Source organism: Ochotona princeps, chromosome 12 (assembly GCF_030435755.1).
Source record: "Ochotona princeps isolate mOchPri1 chromosome 12, mOchPri1.hap1, whole genome shotgun sequence".
Lineage (NCBI taxonomy): Eukaryota > Metazoa > Chordata > Mammalia > Lagomorpha > Ochotonidae > Ochotona > Ochotona princeps.
This window is the reverse complement of record NC_080843.1, coordinates 30,580,855-30,600,744: the sequence shown is the minus strand read 5'-3', so window position 1 is coordinate 30,600,744 and position 19,890 is coordinate 30,580,855. Positions and strand designations below refer to the sequence as shown.

The following is a 19,890-nucleotide window of genomic DNA, read 5'->3' as shown; positions in this document are numbered from 1 at the left end:
ATTTTACCTTCGGGATATAACTTATTTTAGTCTTTAAACTTTTTATTTCTGAGTAGTTGGGAATAAAAAAAAATGCTTTTTCCTATCTTTTAAATTTTTTTAAAATGTTCCAAAGTTTGTACAATTTTAATGCTTACATATTTTTAGATGAAGCAATATTATTTTTGATTAAAATGAATGGTAGCTATTACAATATAAAAATTCAGGAAGTGGAGAAATAAAAAGAAAAAATTCATTTGCAAAATAACATCACAAATGAAACACCATCATGGTTTATCAGCATAAAGCAATGTGCAAAAAAAATACCTAGTTATGCTAAACATACTAATTTTCAAATCCTTTATTAACCCCCCAAGGGAGAAGTTCAGAGCCACGAAATATTGTAATGAATAAGGTTCAAGTACCAGGTGCTGCTACTTACAAACTAGAAAAATGAATGTAATTATTAACATTGCCTCAGGGTACAATTTTATTTTATAAGATAATTGGAATTTTAAGTAAGGCTTTTTATCAGAAGTGCTGAAACAGAGACATGTACACAAATTAGTAGGAAAGAACTCCGTTTAAAAAAAGAAATAATTTAGGAACAAAAGAAAAGGAATATATATTTTCGCTCCACGGGTTGAATAATTTTTAATCTCACTTCATGCAGGGATAAAATGGCATATTCTTTAAAAACATGACAATTACAGAAATAAATAAGATGCATATTTGAATATAAACTATTTCCAAATCAATCCAAGATGTGAAACTAACCAACAGTATTTGTGAAATAAAAAGAATGTCTTTATGAGTCAAGTACACATCAACACAGGGTAACATTTAGCTTAAGACAAAATATCTGCTTATACTAAATAATAACATGAAATAAAAAATGCTTTTGCTATTTCTGACTTTTAAATGCCTAACCTCTAAATATAGCTATAACAAAGTACTTTCAAATGTCTAGGGCTTAAAATTTGAAATATTTCCAAGAAATTCAAAAATAGAGGGGAGAAACAGATTAGGGTGACTGACACAGAATCACATTTCTTGAGACAAATCTGAAGAAAAAAATGTAGACATTTGGGAAGCCAGCTTTATAGGGCATTATGGCAATATAACTGAAAAATTCTTAAAGTACCCTAGTATTAAAAGCACTTGGTAATTGTTATGGAAATGATTCACAAAGTAAATATCCATGTGTCCTATTTTACCCTTTTCTTAAGAAATCTTTCGTTTAGTCTACCTAAGATCCTAAAATTAAAATAAAATTGAATTTAGGTTTGGTATTAAAATACATGTTATTTGCACATTTAGTTGCCACAAATCTCTTTTAATGACCAGCCCAACCTCAGGAATCTTAATATAGTAATGACAATAGACTACTCATCTCAGATGAAAAACAATTGTGGGCCCAGCACGATGGTATAGTGGTTAAAGTCCTCGCCTTGAACGCACTGGGATCCCATATGGTCGCCGGTTCTGATCCAGGCAGCCCCACTTCCTATCCATCTTCCTGCCTGTAGCCTGGGAATGCAGCTGAGGACGGCCCAAAGCCTAGGGACCCTGCACCTGCGTGGGAGACCTGGAGGAGGCCACAGACTCATGGCTTTGGATTGGCTCAACTCCAGCCGTTACGGCCACTTGGGGAGTGAACCAGCAGACAGAAGATCTTCCTCTCTGTGTCTCTGCTCTCTATATCTGCCTTTCAAATAAAAATCAATAAATCTTAAAAAAAAAGAAAAACAATTGTACTTGTGTCTTCATTTGAGAAAATTAGAATGAAAGTACTGAATGAAGAGACCCTTTTATTTAAGATAATTAATACTAGAAGTCATTCCAGAGTACCGACATCAAAATGAGAATCAGAATGCTTCAAATACTTGAATACTACACAGCTAACCTTGAAGCCTGGAATTGAAATATTAAAAATCCATTGCTTAGACACCACATTTATTGAAAATATCCATATTCCAAACATGGGACATTGAACCAGTGAAACAAAAATTTAAATTTTATTGGCAATTAAAATAGATTGGATTAGCAATTATGTAAGCTATTATGAAAGAGTATTGGTTCAGCCTCAGAGTTTGCAAAGGCTCAATGATAAGCTTAAGGCTTAGCTTTCCCAATTGAAGGCAAAAGTAAAGACTTAAATTTGCCCAGAGCTGAAAGAATCTTTTGTCTGTAATGGCATCTGGAAGGATCAAGTGTTCATTCTAATTGTCATATACATTTCAATGTCTGTTTGTACACAAAGTGCTCAAATCATCCGTGCACAGAAGGGACCTGCTTGTGTAGTAATGTCCATTTGAGCCTTCTGTAACTGCAGGAGCAAACAAGTAACTTAGGTTTTTTAGCTAAGTCTTCCTTTGTTTCCAAAGTATCATCACCTCCTCTCCTGTCATATTACAAAACACTACTCCTGGAAATCTTTCCAGGAGAGGAGGTGATGATACTTTGGAGACAAAGGAAGACTTAGTCAAAATACGTCAAGTTTCCTCAGCACATTACTATGCTTTATTGATTCGTCTTTCTCTTCCTATCGTCATCCAAAGAAAAAACAATCACAGAGTTTACTCTGGGAGGAAATGTCACGCAGCAGAGCATTTCTTATAAGGAACTAATCTGTGCTTGGGAACACTTCAGGAAAAAATACACAGAGTATCAGATTCAAGTTAGAGTAAGTGAATTTATGTGGTTCTATTAAGCCAGAATTGAGAACAGTGGTTCTAACTTTTGTTATGAACTAATGTAAGCCTGAATTAATGAGTTTCAGAATCCACAGTCCATATGCCAATACTGTACAGAGAGGAAAGACACACATACTGTACAGAGAGGAAAGAAGAAAGTGTATGGAAATGATGGATTTGCTTCCTTGGGGCTTAGTTTTTTAACCATAAGTACTGCATGACGGGGAACATTCCTTTCACCATTAAGACATTTTCTGGCAAAAAAAAAAGACCAATAACATACTTTTAAAGCCCTCTTGTAACTGAATTGTAAGTGTTGATTACACAATTAAGAACACAGCCATTTTCATTTAAAAATAGACTCATTTAGTGTCTATGTTTGCTTACTTGCCACAACAAAATTAAATAATTACTGAAGACAAAATAAAATAGCCTGTGTTTTCTACTTTTCAGTTCCTTACACACAGGGACAATTCAAGATGCTAATCATGCTACATGAACAGAGTGACGATTAGTGGATTTCGTGTCCTATTTACATCTCTGAAGGGCACAGGTTGATCATGAGGTAACTTGGACAGTCCATTAGCTTATCAGTTAATCCACATGCCGGAAAAAAGTTTTTGTATGGAACTCAACATTTTGATATCACATACCTTTATTTAAATTTGTTCAGAGATTCAGTGTGGTAGCTTTATAAGCCTGAGATATATTAAGAAAGACTCCTGTAACATTCCTGAAGATCCATGATAGAAACCTGTATACATGCTTTGCCAGATATTAGACAATAGAAAAGGAAAACACTAGGGAAAAAAATCTGAGTCATTGAATATTATCTCTGATTTGAAACAAGTGTCTTACAAACTCTAGAACTCAACCATATCCACCAATCATCCAGGAAACTTTTAAAACCTAAATAATAATTGCACATTTGCCCAGGTCAGAAGTTGTATGGTATATCTGAAAGTAGTTGCTATGCCACCTTGAGCAGATACCCTAGAGGTGACAGGATTTGGGGGCTTTGACACAGGAATTTCTACCCAACCATAATAGAAGACTTTCTAATACCTGACATTCTACCGAGATACTAGAAAAATCATAATAGTTAAGATCCATACAAGACAGTAAGGGTGAGAGAAACAAGATAGCAGAATAGCATAAGTACACATTTCAACAGATGTAGGATCATTAGCCAGAATGAAGCAGAAAGGCTGTGATACTGGAAAATAGGAGGGGAGAGTCCAATGACAGAGGAGACAAGTGGACACAGGAAAAGAGTAGATAGTAGAGTCATGTTTCAGTGTCCTGGCTGTTCCACTCTCGTGCATCTCCCTGCCTGTGAAATGGGAAAGCAATTGAGGATGGCCCAAAGCCTTGGGACCCTGCTCCTATGTGGGAAGACCCGGAAGAAGCTCCTGGCTTCTGATCAGCTTTGCTCCAGCTGTTGTGACAACTTGGTTAGTGAACCAGCAGATAGAAGATCTTGCTCTCTGTCTCTCCTTCTCTCTGTATATCAAATTCGGATGTGGAGCTACAATGCCGTATGCATGTCTACTTTCAAATCAAAGATAGACTCCCAATGAAACTGACAATAGGATGCTGGGCTCTCTGCCATTGCTCATGCCTGCAATGTCATGATACACTTAAATAGCAAAATGATGGATTTGTGACTGTCCATGAAGGACTATGCTCTTATAATAATACAGGGGAAATCAGTGGGTAGGAGAGGATTTAGAGAGGTGGAGCGGAAATCCCAGAACCTATGGAATTGAATCATAAAATAAATAAATAATAATAATAATAACAATAATAATAATAATATTAAAAGGAAAGGGTTCAACGCAGAAATACAAAAAATTTAAATAAGTAAACAGAAAAATAGACAGTAACAGCTAATCTGTGTTCAAATTACCAAAGTTTAAACTCAATTACAAGGGGCCTGGTATTATGCTGCAGTGGGTGAAGCCACTGTTTGACATAATGGCATTCCACATAAACTGCAAGGGCTGATAATTTTGAATAATCACTTGAGTAATTATATCTATATATAAATTGTTATAAATGTATTTTATTTTTTCTGATGGAAATTTGTATCAAAACATATATCCATCATAGCATATATTATCCATAAAATTTCAAATATTTTAAATTAAGGACATCAGTCTAGTTAATGCTACATCATATTAGAATAATAATGTCATATGGGGTTATGTATCATTTTTGAGCACTTATTTTTGTAATGGGAAACCCCAAGACACTGGCAAATAACATTTTAAAGAATGACTTTGCAAACACATCTGCATATATATTAATTATAATTATATAATCTGTGTATATCACTTTAAATGAGATCATTGATAGACTTAAATTTTAAAAAATTACATTCACATTAATCCCCAAATGTGCTCAGCTAATTTAAAATAATAAATTGCATTTACTTTATGCAAGCAACAGCAAAAAATAAAACCTTGTTTCATGAAATTAAATTTACTAAAATGAATACATTCCTGTTATTTCAAATATCCTGCAAAAAATTGCATGTGGATACATCTTAAAATGCTCACTGTGCATGCATAAACATATTTCTTTTTTTAAGATTTGCTTATTTTTATTGGAAAGGCAGATCAGATTCACAGAAAGATCTCCCATGTGTTGGTTCATTCCCCAAATGGCTGCAACAGCTAGAACTGAGCTGATCCAAAGCCAGGAGCCGAGAGTTTCTTCCAGGTCTTCCACCCGGGAATGGGGTCTCAAGGTTTTGGGCCATGCTGTACTACGTCCTCAGGGCACAAGCAGGGAGCTGGATGGGAAGCACACCAGCCGGGACATGAACAACCACTGATATGGAATCCTGGTGCTTGCCAAGTGAGGATTTAGGCATTTAGCCATTGTGTCAGTCCCTTAAAAAACAAACAAACAAAAAAAACCCCAAAAGCCTGCAACTATCCATTACTCTCTATTAGGTCACATCTACTATATCAACTAAAGTGTACATAAGCAGATTAATAAATTTGTTGTAATAATGTGAAATTTTGGTCAGCTTTGACTAAACTTCATTTATGCCAGGTTTAAATGAGATAAATATTTGAAGATCCATATTCTCTTAAAAATTGTGTAGATCAGCATGGGTGATCTACATTGGTGAAAACACCAAAGCAGTTTACAATGTCTTGGGGTATCAGAATAGCAACAGCAACAACAACAACAACAATAAAAGGTGTATCTTGAACAAAGGCTCAAAAGATGTGCAGCTTTGCAGTGAGAATGACAAAAAGGAATACTGAGATGCTGAGGTGGGTTACTTTAGGGAAAGCAATACCCTTATACAGGTTCAGAGAGTTACTAATATGAACTTCTGAGAGAGTAATTGCAATTGATTTCACATATGAGGAACACTGCAGCAAATGGTATGTTCTCAGAAATAAGCAGGGCTTGCACTATTAAGCCTTTGTTTGCATCTGTGGATGACTGGAGCCATTCAAGTTTTTAATGTTCTCTCTCAAAGTTCAGTTTGAAAACATCTTCAATCCCTTTGAATTTAGTTACAATGAATGGCACCTGAATTCTGACTCTATTAAAATTTGTGTCCACATCCACACTGCATCTATCTCAAAAGCTGTAAGAGCAGGGCCCGGCGTGGCCTAGCGACTAAAGTCCTCGCCTTGGACACCTCGGGATCCCATGTGGGCGCCAGTTCTAATCCCAGCAGCTCCACTTCCCATCCAGCTCCCTGCTTGTGGCCTGGGAAAGCGGTCGAGGGTTCCTGGTTCCCGGCTTCGGACTGGCGCAGCACCGGCTGTTGCGCTCACTCCTCCTCTCTGTATATCTGACTTTATAATAAAATAAATAAATCTTTTTTTAAAAAAGAGCTGTAAGAGCAGTATGTGTGAAGACAGCAAGGTCTGTAAAATACTGTTCTTGTGGTTGACATACTTTATATCTTGTATCTTTATATATATATATATATATATTTTAATTTCCATTGTTTCAGTTCATTTTAGTGGTTGCAATATACTGGTGTGAATGAGGACCAAAGAATTGTAATTATGCTTACTTATTTTAAATCTCTCTTAAATTCAGAGCATCAGGTTTGTCTTTTTCTTACGGTGCACCAAGCTATTCAGTCAAAAAATGCAGCGTATGGCTAGTGCTTAATAATTTTGGATGAATGCATACTTCCTTAGCAACATTAAAATTAGATAACATTGTATAGGTAGAAAGTTCTCATTCCTTGAATTATAGTGATCTGATGAGGGGTGTTAATGAATTATTGGATTCAATATTTATTTTATCAAATGAAAACTCACATTTATCATTTCACTTTTGACAAGAGATGCACTAAAGGAAATATATTGGAAACTAATTTACCATTTCTATATTAGTACCGTCAGTCATTCCTTTGTATATTGAATCACAGAATTAATAGGTTTTTTTTTGATTTATTCATTTTATTACAGCCAGATATATACAGAGGAGAGACAGAGAGGAAGATCTTCCGTCCGATGATTCACTCCCCAAGTGAGCCGCAACGGGCCGATGCGTGCCGATCCGAAGCCGGGAACCTGGAACCTCTTCCGGGTCTCCGATGCGGGTGCAGTGTCCCAATGCATTGGGCCGTTCTCAACTGCTTTCCCAGGCCACAAGCAGGGAGCTGGATGGGAAGTGGAGCTGCCAGGATTAGAACTGGCGCCCATATGGGATCCCGGGGCTTTCAAGGCAAGGACTTTAGCCGCTAGGCCACGCCGCCGGGCCCCCAGAATTAATAGTTTTTAAACAGTGCGTAGATTAACACTGCTTACCTAATCAACTTTCACCTTTTATTCTTCAAATGAAAGCTAACATTTACATTCAGAGCCAGATGTATAAGGAAATTAAGAGTCAGAGGTATATTTCAACTTTGAAACCTGCAAAGAAATTTCTATATGCTGATCTGGCCTTTATTTCTTTTTTTTTCTTACCCATAGTATTCATTAACTTTTCATTTTATTTTTAATACTCTTTACACAGTTGAGAGGGATGCATGCCCCTGTAGGCCTCGGGTTAGGTTGGGGAAGGATGAGTATGAGGAAGGTGAGTGTGACAAATATTTCCATTTTATTTAATTTCCCTTCTACATCTGCCTGGGGAACACGAGGGAGGAGTGCCACTTCTTGCTGTCAAAATATAAAAATTCTGAAACATTGTCAGTTTCTTTCAGGGTTGAGAAAATCTTTTCAAGGTCTATTGGTTGACCAATTCGACCTGAGTGGAACCACAGACCCAGTAACAAGCAGGAAAGTCTGGCAGCAAAGCTGTCCGACTTGTTCTGTTCTCCATCCTCTGATAGGCACTTGACATCCTCTGATAACCTAGGTAGGCTGCCTATTATGTCTGCCATGTGCATCTGTGTATGCTGTCCAATGCACAGACAATAGCAACTGAGAAGGCCCAGTCCTGACACATGCACTCCAAGGTTAGACCACATACATTCGGATTTTACGTGTGGCTGGGAAAATCCAGTTGGGGAGTCCTCCAAAAACCACACCTGGTATGATCTCAAACATGACTCTTCTGTGCAACAGTTAGTAGCGGATCAGGTATGATCTGTTAACGGCACCAGCCCACAAACATACTGATAGATGCAGCTGCCTAATCCATTCACCCCCTAGCCCCATTTCTTATACAAACTGACAAGTGCTGTAGTCTAGCCCATCCCAGCATTCCATGTCCTTATGCACACCAGTGGATTCTGAAGCCTAGTCAAGGTGACCCTCAATGATTTCTGCAGCCCCACCAGGCTCACCTCTAGTCCTGGCTTTTGCATGTGCATGGATTTCATGCATACCAGTGGGAATTGTAGCTTAGTAAGGGAATGCCACCAGCTACCAGGCCTCTTTGCAGGCCCATATTTTGCACTTGCCAGGAGGTCCTGTAGTCCAGCTTGACATAACTTGTACCCAGGCCCAGAAATTGCTAGCAGCTGGCCAGCATTTATTCTGGCTCTTGTGTGTGCAGTGAGTATGGCTATATAACACAACCTGTTGTACTCTCAGACCCAGCTTACGTGTAGACTGCACAGCACCATCTGCCCCTAGTTACAGCTCTCACATTCACCAATGGAAGTTACAGCATAACAGGGGAGCTCCTAAAGCTCGCCTACCAGGCCTACGCTCATCCCTGGGTCTTGTGTGTACTGTGGCCCAGTATGGTATGGCTTACCCTCAATCTTGTCATTCAGTGAAGGTGCTGCAATCTGACATGTCCTCAGTTCCATTTTATGCTGGCAGGTGTTGCAAAATGGACCAGCCCAGTGAACCCCCAGATTGGGCTGCCTCCAGCCTTGGCTCTAGCACTCACCAGCCCAACAGAAAAAATTTTTAAGTTCCATTATCTTCCAGCTGTGCCTACAGGTGGGTGCTTACTCCTACCTGATTGGCTCACCCCCAGTCCTGGCACTCATGGGTAGGTACTATGGCCTTGCCACAGGCGTGCACCCATTCTGGCTTTTTCCAGGAGGTGATGCATCCCAGCCCCATGTGATCCACCCATAGACCTGGTTCTCATGTGGACTGGCAGGTGTTGCCCCATCCCACACCCACTCTGGCTCTTGCATGCACCAGCAGGTGCTGAGGCTTAGCCCAGACCAGCCTACCCCTGGACCTAGCCCACACCAGCCTACCCCTGGACCTAGCCCACACACATGCCGAGGGCTACTGCAGCCCTATTCAGTATAGTCTGTCCCCAACTCTGGCTCTTGAGATCAGCAGTGGGAGCTACAGCTTAACAGGGGAGTATACATATCCCCTACTAGGCCCACTCCCAGCCCCTACATCTCACACAAGCTAGCAGGAGCTAGGCCTCTGCCTGGCATAGCCTTCCCCCACTCCCAGCCTTTGCATGTGATGACGGATGCAGCAGGCTGGCCCCAGACCTGGTTCTCAGTTGCACCAGCCCAGTCTGCTCACAAACTCAGTTCCAATCAATGTCAGAAAGCTCCATGGTCATGCCTAACTTGTCCCATCATCACCCCCAGCTCTCACACACATCAGTCACACTGCAGTCCCACGGGGGTGAGTCTAGCATCTCCCACAAAATCTGTCTCTGGACCTGAATATCTTTCTTGCCAGTTGGTGGCCTGGCTCAGTCACACATGGTCCACCAATTGCAATGGCACTTGAGGGTGGGTACTGCAGCTTAGCCCTGTTAGGCAAGCCTCCCAGTCCTAGCTTTCATGTGTGCCTGTGGGTGGTAAGTGATGCTACTGAGCCCAGCACAGTCCCCAGATATGGGTGAGTGCCTTGGTCTCACCTAGACATGCCCTCTGGTTTCTCTTTTCTAAACTACCCTATCTCAGCTTCCGTGGTTCCCTCTCCTACACATCCCCAGGCTCTCTTCTGCAGGCAATTTGTAGCTTCTGGCTTCCAGCAATGTGGTACCATCTGGAGCTGGTACATTCTTAATGTTCTGTCATTCTAAATGTATCTTTTAGTATCTTTAATAATTCATTATTTGAGTAACTATTAACCACAAAATAAATTTTTCTATTATAGCTTTTCAAAAATAAAATAGTTTTAAAATACATAAACTGGAAAATGAGATAAATATGTTAAAACTATGTCAAATTTTGTTCTATAACAAATTCGGATACAAATTTTCCATCATTTTCTTCTGCAATCAGATGTGAAAATTGTTATATTTTCTGGCTAATGAAAAATTGCCCTTTGGAAAATATGTGTCGGAGCAGTGACTGACTTGTCTAGAATCATTTCAAAAGTTCATTTTGCACTTGTAATGTTGCCTATGAATTTAGCAGAGAAAATATCAATAGGTTTTAAATTGATCACAGTGGGAGTGCACTACAGAAATAGCATAATGCGGATATTCTGCTTTTAAATATGATTTTAGAGACCAGTGTTATAACAATTTTTTTTGTAAATTCTATCTTAAGGAAAAGCTTGTCATACGTGAACGAATTCTGTTATGTGGTAATTATAGCAAATGCTTCAAGGGGCATAGGCTAATTTAAGCATATAAAAAGCTTCACATCTCTTTTCCATACATTAACTGATATCTCAATTTTCTACCATCAGATGTTAATTGAAGAATCCCAGTCTTGGTAAAAATCAAGACGAATCAAGCACAGACTTCCCTTCCTTATTTATCCTACAGAAATATATCCTAAATATGCAACTAAATACACCCTAAATACATAAACACCAATGAGTGTTGGTTAGGAGAGTTCACCTAAGAGACAGACAAGTTTCTTGGCTTAAGGCAATCAAAATATATATTTTAAAAATACATTTTAAATAAAAAACTTTATCTACATTACATACTTAGAAATCTTCCTTCTCCATAATCCTTAAATATTTATATTAATATTTAGGCTGAAAAACAGTAACAATATTATTTGGCAATTCAATACTCCTAGTGCATCATCATGTCAAGTCAAAATATATAAGAGTATGAAGCTGGCTGGCAGTGCAGCACACTAATAGACCACCCTGTGACTCTGGTATCCCAGTGTGAGTGCCGATTCATAAACTGGCTACTCCACTTCCAATCCTGCTCTCTGCTCCCAGCCTGGAAAAGCAATAGAGTGTGCCCCAAGTTCTTGGGACCCTGTAATCATGTCAGAGACATTGAGGAAGCTCCTAGCTCACCCAGCTTCTGATCAGCACAGCTCTGGCTGTTAACAGATATTTGGGCAGGGGGGTAAGCCAGCAAAAGGAAGACCTCTGTTTCTCCTTGTTTCTCTGTAAAACATGCCTTTCAAATAAAAATGGATAAATCTTTTTAAAAAATACCAACTAATTTAGAGTATAATTAAATCCATTGTATCACTCATTATTTAAATTTTGACTTCCTAATTCAAAAACCGTCATTGTTTTCAGAGAAGAAAAAAAAAAAGATAAACAGTACCTGAAAAGATTAGTTTTAAATTTAGTGTAGGCTGCGCTCAAATTTTTATTATGAAATGCAGTTAGTTTTATCACAGAAATAATGTAAAGATGGTGTATGATATTTGAAGTTACAACTTGCTTTACAAATTTTACAAAATAGTCCAAATTCGTAGTCAAAGGCTGATTTGTTTGCAATATGTTATCAATTTTAGCCTAGTTTATTATACAAAGATTCACAATATGATGCTAGAGCTCCTGGCACTCAATTCCTTAATAGTTGAAGAAAAACATGCATCTTAACAAAAATGTGAAATACTATCATTAAATTACTGTCTCGAAAGACTTGTTAAAATACAACTTCTACATTAATTGCCATCAATATCCCAACCACTGAAAACAAAATGTACTCAAGGTAATCTTTTCATAAGATTCATTTTTTCTTTGTTTGAAAGGCAAAGTTAGAGAGGGATCACTACCCAAATGGTCACAGCGGCCTGGGCCGGAGCAAGCTGAAGTCAGGACCCTGGAACTCTACCCAGGTCGCTCATAGGGCAGCGCGGACCCACACACTTGAGCCAACTTCTGTTGCATTCTCAGGCACATTCGTAGGCATTGCAAGTTTTGGATTTTACATGCTGCACTACAATGTCCATCTGCTATACCATCCCATTTTTTAAATTTATTATGTTTTCAAGATTTGTTGGAAAGGTGGATTTGCAGAGAGGAGAGACAGAATGATCTTCTGTCAGCTGGTTCACTCCTCAACTGGCCTCAACTGCCGGATCTGAGCTGATCTGAAGACAGGAGCCAGAAACTTTTTCATGATCTCCATGTGAGTTCAGGGTTTCAAAACTTCACCATCCTCCATTTCTTTCCCAGGCCATAAACAGGGAGCTGGATGAAAAGTGCAGCAGCCAACACATGAAATGGTGTCGATCTGGGATGCTCATATTTGCAGGTAGAAGATTAACGAATTCAGCTGTTGTACCAATCCCCTGCTATACCACTTTTATTTTATTTATTCTTTATTATTTTCCATGATACATTTTATAGGTATAGGGATTTTCCTCTTTCCCTGTCTCCCTTCCTCTTTAGATTTCTCATTAATAGTTGCAATTTTAACATTCTGTAATTAAATACACCAGGGAATTACAAGTATAGACAAACAGAAAATCTGTTACCATATTTGTCAAGGTATGTTTCACTGGAAGTCCTCTTATTCAGGGGAAAAAAATCCTTATACAAGTGAAAGCAATATTTTTTTGCTAGAAAATACTAGCCAAGGGTCTGTAATCGTTGGGCGGTAGGTTAAGCCACCTCTTGCAAAACCAGCATCTCAGATGACTGCTGGTTCTTGTCACAGCTGCTCCATTTCCAATCCAGTTCTTTGCTGATATGCCCTGAAAAGCCGTTGAAAAGTGGCCCAAGTCTTGAGCTCTTGCCACCTATGTGGGAGACCCAAATAAGACTCCTGGCTCCTGGCCTCAGATTGACCCAGGTTTGGCCACTGCAGCCATTTGGAGAGTGAATCGGCTGGCCTTCTAAGTGCTTCCTTCTCTATCTATAACTCCTGCTTTCCACAAAATGAATTAATAAATTCTAAAAGAATAAAATAAAAACCACTAGCTAAATATTACTCCCAATTGTTTACCTGCACTGTTCCCAATCATGCATTAGATTCATGATGCTTATAAAACTGTATGAGAATATTCATATGGCATAACACTAACAGGTATTGATACATTTGGTTATTGATTCTTATCAGACTATTTTCCTGTTTATTATGTTTTAATCATTCTATAAGAATTCTATGCTTGAGTTTTTGAAATTCTAATTGTTTTTGGAAACTTTTATTTTAGTGTAGTATCACTCAGTTTAGTATTTTAAATTTGTTTCAATATAAACCTAATTGTCATTACTGTATTTATAGATTTTACTTAAATGCTTACATAAAATGATTTTTTTCTATTTTGTGATTCATGTAGGAAATTTTAATTTTTTTAGGAATATGGATTTTGATAAACCTGAAGTTATTTCAATCAAGAATATGCATTAGTGCCTTCAGTAGACGATCATTCCTGGAGCCCAAAATTTTCAGTTTCAGATGTGTGCTTTTACTTCTTTTTTTAATCTTCCAATATAAAATCAGTTTATAGAGGACTGTGATTTGAGGTTATTATTTTTTTACTTGAACGTCATGTATGGTCAGTACAAATTGTACTTTGAGTTTTGAATTTTATTATTAGGGCTAGATATATTCATAAAATAGTTATCTGTGATTCTGCGTAGCAAGAGTGTGCAACAGCACCCAGTCAGTCATTAATAGGAGTAACAGTTAACAGTCTACAGCACACTGTATTGCTAAGCAATGGTGTTGGTATGATAGGTATATGAAACACATTTTTGTTTTAGGAAGAACATTCTCAATTCATCATGAGTTTATCAAGGCATTGAGCCATAAGTAGAGAAGTATGTGTGTATGTATGTGCACATATATATGTGTATATATATTATGTATGTATATATATATACACATTATATATATATACACACACACATATATATATATATAAACTATGCACTATGCTAACATTATGGAACCTTAGTATGTCTGCACTCATGCATGGCTGGATGTATACCAGAATAAGCATATATGTCCTCATTTGATGTATATTAATGTACACATACAAATATAAACCACTGGGGATGACAAAATTGGTCATTTATCTTCACGTTTGTTGTATTTTCTCTATGTGATGACTACTTAGCATTTTCAGTAACTTGAAGACAAATTTTATCAAGTATTACAACTGCTTTGAACACATATGCCAAAGCTTAGACAGGAATTTAATTATGTACCAGTAGGAATCTCCCATTATAATGAGATTAATATTCATTCATTTAGATAATTGCACATCCACAATAGAAAGCAACCACAAATGTTACTATAATCCTTCCTGCAAAATAATGTACTTCCGTCTCTTTTGTGATTTTTTACTTGTCACCGATGCTCAAGATTATATAATATTTTAAAAGTAGGATTTTATTTTCACTATATTCTTTAAATGTGAAGTATTTATACTATAAATTTGCTACGTATTTATGCCATAAACATAAGGCAGTGAAAGTAAATTATTTAAAACAGACATAAGTCTTAATTCCTGCTGTGAAGGAATCTTGTAGGAAGGCACAAGGACAATCATGTCACAATGCTTTGATGAGAAATACACAGGACTGTGAATCCCAGACATGAAACAATGTGATGCAACCTGTAGGGATTAGAGATGTAGGTATCAATCAAAGACTATCGTATTAGCTGATTCAGCAATTATGTTTTATAGTTTTTCTTTGCTTCAAAATATCTCTCTGAGAAGCAGAGACGCACAAAATGTGACAGAAAGAAAGAAGAAAGGAAAAACAGAGACGAAAAGAGAGTTCACACTCACTCTACACTCCCAAACTTCCTACACTGGCCGGGGCTGGACCAGAACACAATTCAGATTTCACAGAGTGGTGTGGACTCATTTGCTTGAGTCATTTCCTGTAGCTTCTCAGAATCTGCACTGGCATAACACTGGAATTAGGTGTGGAAAGCGAGGAATAGAACACGAGTACCCTGGTGTGAAATGGGGGTATCTTAGCTGCAAGCCTAAAACTCAGTCCTCATTAACTGAGTTTTAAGAAATCACTAAGAATAGTTTAAGCACAAGGCAGCAAGATGCTTCTCAAATAAATAATGATGTTTTAAGGCTCATGAATATGTAGAACAGCAGGCAAAGCTCAGTATTTTATTGTAACTTAAAAATTATTATTTTTTAGAACTAAGAGTGTAAATCCCATTACTTTCCAGTAACTTGCCATGGACTGCCTCAAACTTTTTTGAGCAGTTGAAAATAGAAATGAGACCAGAATTTGGGTACAGGTAGTATAGATACAATTAAGAAAAATCTCTTTAAGTTTTCTCATTCGTAATGTAAAACCAATATCTGTATTTCATTACATTTCATTCATTTATTCAACATATACCTATTAAATAGGATTAGATGCCAGGATTCATTCCACAATTTAGAGCCACAGGAATAAACAAATGGCAAACTTTCTGTTCTCATATAGCTTACTTTTGAGTTGAAAGTTAGAAAGGAAAAAATACCCACATTGTGAAAAATGCTTAATGGTAGAACAAAACTGGGTAACAAAAAACAGGTGCCATTATCTGAGAATGTGTCATTTTGAAAGTAATCCACATATAGGAATAGAGATGGCATGTGTGTATCTGGGCAGAGTGCTTTGCCAGAATCAGAAAAAAAATAAGATAGGTATATTCATATGAAAAGAAAGCCCTTGTAGCTGGAGGGGAAGAAATAAGAACTACATAGGATATAAAATTAGAAAAAAGAGTCGTAACCCTGATTATCTAGCAGGCTTCTATAAAATTTTAGAATTTTATTATGTCACACATGGAATATTAATAAAAGGTTATGTTTTAAGGAGTTCGTTGCCTGCTTTTATAGAATAGATTTCCCAGAGAAAGGTACAATGAAATAGAGCAATTAAAAGCCTGTTTAGGAGTCCCCTGTAAGGAATGATGGTGGTTTGAACTTAAATGGTAAAAAATAAACACATATGCACACACACAAACACACACACACTTTGGAGTATTTTTCAAAGATATTGCTGAGAAAATGTTTCTTTTGAATATAATGTTTGAGAGAATGAGAGGAACAAAAGCCTCCAGAATGATTTAAGGGGTTTTCAATTTACCAAGTCGGAGACAGTTTGACAGAAATGGATAAAAGCTATGAAAAACAAGTATAATCGAGAGTCCAGCAGAAATGGAACTAAGCTTACTGGATGCATGCTCAAGTTTTTGGAGCAAGTTAAGCTTTGAGTAATATATTTGGCACACTGTGCTTTAGCTAGCACTGTGTGAAAATTATTCCACTGGATCAGATCACATAGCAACAGCAATTAGTGAGAGAACAGAGTTCTGAGAACTGACAAATGAAAGGCAGAAGAATTTGCCAGTGAACAAATGAAGACGAGAGATTTTACTGTCTCAACTGCCAAGCAATTAAAATATAAAGAGCTAACTGCAATAAATGATTTTCATCTATCCATTAAGAAAAGGAAAGGATCAAAATTATGAAAATTATCTTTTCTTTTTTTAAAGATGCATTTATTATTATCGCAAAGTCAAATATATACAGAGAGGAGGAAAGACAAAGAGAAAGATCTTCCATCCCATGGTTTACTCCCCGAGTGACCACAATGGCCGGTGCTGCACTGATCCAAAGCCAGGAGCCAGGAAATTCCTCCAGGTCTCCCACACAGGTGCAGGGTTTCAAGATTTTGGGCCACCCTCTACTGCTTTCCCAGGCCACAATCAGGGAGCTGAATAGGAAGCTGGGCTGCTGGAATATGAACTGTCACTCATATGGGATCCCGGCGTGTTCAAGGTGAGGACTTTAGCTGCTAGGCCACCCCGTCGGGCACAAAATTATGAAAATTTTCAAAATGACATAATAAAATATTGAAAATGAAAGCATAATCAGTATACATGATTAGTATCTGAGTATATGTGGATTAGGTACTAAACACATTTTCAGAAGTTTTTTTTCACTCTTCCCTTACTTTTCTGTATTTTGGTTATTCTACTCTTATCTTCTGAAGTATCTTTCCAAAATTGTAAAAGATTTCTTTACACACACACACACACACTCACACACGATTGAGGAGTTAAGTTTTTCTTTTCCCCTATTAGCCATCAACATTATCTATTTGTCTACCCAAACTGCAACAAAGCCTATCTTCAGAGCATTGTTCTGAATATTAGTGTTTTAAAAATAGTTTCACAGCAAACCTGGCAAGGTAGCCTACTTGCTAAAGTCCTCACCTTGCATGCCTGGATCCCATATTGGCACAGGTTCATATCCCAACTGCTTCGCTTCCCATGCAGTCTCTTGCTTGTGACCTGGGAAAGCAGTAAAGGATGGCCCAAAGCCTTGGGACCCTGCACCCATGTTGGAGACCCAGAAGAAGCTCCTGGGGCTCTTCTGCTCATGTGGGAGACCAGAGTAGTGTTCCTGACTCACAGCTGTGGACCTGCCCGACCTCTTGATGTTGGGGCCATTTGGGGAATGATCTAGCTGATGGAAGATCTCTCTGTGTGTCATCCTGCCTTTTAAATGAGCAATCTTTAAAAAAAACCAATGATTTCAGATGTTTTTATGATATATGCTTTAAAATTTATAATAGTAAAACACACAGAATTCTCTGTAGACTGGACTGCATTTATTTGAGGGCCAATATCAACAGTAACAAGAAACAAATTTGAAGAAAGAGAAAATGAAATCAATCTTATGTTATCTCTAAGGACATACATATATTCCACAGAAAGAAGAATAAAATACCAATACATAGCATGAAAAAAATATAACAGATATTTCCATTTTTGAGTATTTATGTAAATTAAGACTGTGAATGATAAAAAGAACATTTGCTTTCCTCAAGAACTGAGACAAAAAAAATGAGCAGAAATTGGTTTGATTTGTCCAGTGTTTATTTAAGCATATTTTCATGTCTTCCAAAATAGTTTTCTTATATAACTTACATGACTTTTCCTTGCGGTAGATCTTTCTATAAAGTATACCTTTTTAAAGTCTGGCTTTAAAAAGTATCTTTCCTAAAATACACGTATTTTAAAGATAAAGAAAATAAAATCTACAAAAGCTAACTGATTTCTTGCATATTTTCATCTAAACACCAATTTTTGAATCCAAATGTCCTCCTAAAGATGCCCATATCCGTTGTTTTTGTGTCTCTACATATCTCTGTAACTCTTTGTTTTAAATAAAAATGAAGTAAATATTTGTAGAGGTAACATTAACCCAAAACATAGGTTGGCACTGATTTATCTTTGATAAGTTCTATGCTACTTAAGCACAAAAAAGTCCCCCCTCATTCTCCAGATGTTAATGTGGTTATTCCTAACAGGTCAACACAGCATGTATGCACACACACTACCACTATAAAATCTTAGTTATGGAAAAGTTGCAACACACAAACAAACAAAAAGAAACAGAACATAACTTAGAACAGTCAAAAACAGATAAAAATTCAGAGACTATTTCATAGCTACAAGAGTAATATGTTGGTGGGTTCTGTAGCACTTGCTGGCAAAGGACATGGCTTGATCCTATAAAGTTCAAAAAGAGTCAGCATTGTAGTACAGTTGATAAAACCACCACCTATAGTGCTGGAAACCCATACAGGTATCAGAATGTGCCGTTCCACTTCCAATCCAGCGCCCTACAAATGGCGTGGGACAAGCAGCAGATGATGGCCTGAAGCTTTGAGCTCCAGCCACCGATGTGGGAGACCTGGCTGTTGGTTTTGCCCTGAACCAGTGCTGGCCTTTGCAGGCATAACAAGGTAGAGATCTCTGTTTGCTGGTTCATTCCCAAATTGTTTGGCAAAGGTCAGGCTATCCCAAAATCAGGATCCAGGAGCTCCATCTTGATCACTCACAGGAGTGATAGAAGTTCAAGCAATTGAACATCTTCTGACTTTCCAGGTGCTTTATTGGGAAGACAGAGCATTCAAATAGTCACTCCTGTATGGGATGTCTGCCTCACAAGCGGCATCTTAAGCTACTTCAGCACAATTTCAATTATTCGTTAAATAACTTAATAGAAGCCAAAAACTCACTGTTCCTGAGAAAACACTTCCTGTGTGTCAGGCAAGATTCTGTGTATATTATTAGATGTAAAAAACCTTACAACTTTGGCATTATTATTTCCAATTTTTTATATAAAGTTGTGAAGTGGAAGTTACTCAACTATTAAGTGGAATATATCTATGTCTATATAGATGCATATATACAGATATATAACTGAAATAAAACAATATCCTATTGTCTGGATATTATTCAGTTTATTTATCTGTGTCTACAGAAGGCCATCTTATCTTAGCGTCTTTAATGATTTCTACAATGTTTAACAAAGCTTCTATAAGAATCCCTGTATAGATTTCTGTGTGTAATGTAATATTTTGACTACTCTGGGCACATAACAAGCAGCATGATTGCTGAATCACAAGTTAAAAATATATTTAGATTTGTAAGATTCTACCAAATTTTCTTCTACAGTGGTTATGTCATTAGTATTCTCCCCACTAATGGGTAAGAATTATAATTCTTCTACATCCATCCTAGTTGCCACTTGGTAGTTTGTGTTCTGGATTTTGGTCATCATAATAGATATGTGAAGTATATATATCTCATTCTTTCTCTTTTTCATATCATTATTTTTACATATACTTACTTAATGAAATTTAAT

General features: G+C 37.3%; 1 protein-coding gene across 1 annotated transcript in view; it reads right to left on the bottom strand.

Annotated features, from left to right (window-relative positions):
• The window catches only part of KLHL1 (kelch like family member 1), a 223,231-nt gene that overhangs the window by 149,148 nt on the left and 54,193 nt on the right, over positions 1–19,890 (bottom strand). The window lies entirely within an intron of this gene.